Source organism: Odontomachus brunneus, unplaced genomic scaffold, assembly GCF_010583005.1.
Source record: "Odontomachus brunneus isolate Ranch 3 - 2012 unplaced genomic scaffold, Obru_v1 Obru_scaffold_068, whole genome shotgun sequence".
Classification (NCBI taxonomy): domain Eukaryota; kingdom Metazoa; phylum Arthropoda; class Insecta; order Hymenoptera; family Formicidae; genus Odontomachus; species Odontomachus brunneus.
Genome location: NW_022639518.1, coordinates 137757 through 138168, shown reverse-complemented (window position 1 = coordinate 138168; position 412 = coordinate 137757).

Below are 412 nucleotides of genomic sequence, written 5' to 3'. Positions count from 1 at the left end.
AGAGCTCCAAAAAGTTTACGGAGATGCTGCTCTAAGTGAAACAACGTGCCGTGATTGGTTTCGTCGCTTCAAAGACGGTGATTTCGATGTTGACGATTGTCCGCATGAAGGAAGGCCAAAAACCTTCGAAGACGCTGAATTGGAAACATTGCTCGATGAGGATCCGTGCCAAACGCAAGAACAGCTTGCCTCAGCATTAGGAGTTACCCGCCAAGCCATTTCCAAGCGATTGCATGCGTTGGGAATGATTCAAAAGCAAGGAACTTGGGTTCCTTATGATTTGAAGCCAAGGGACGTTGAGCGTCGTTTTTTCGCCTGTGAACAACTGCTCCAGCGGCAAAAAAGGAAGGGTTTTCTTCATCGCATCGTGACGGGTGATGAAAAATGGATTCATTACAGCAACCCAAAGAAA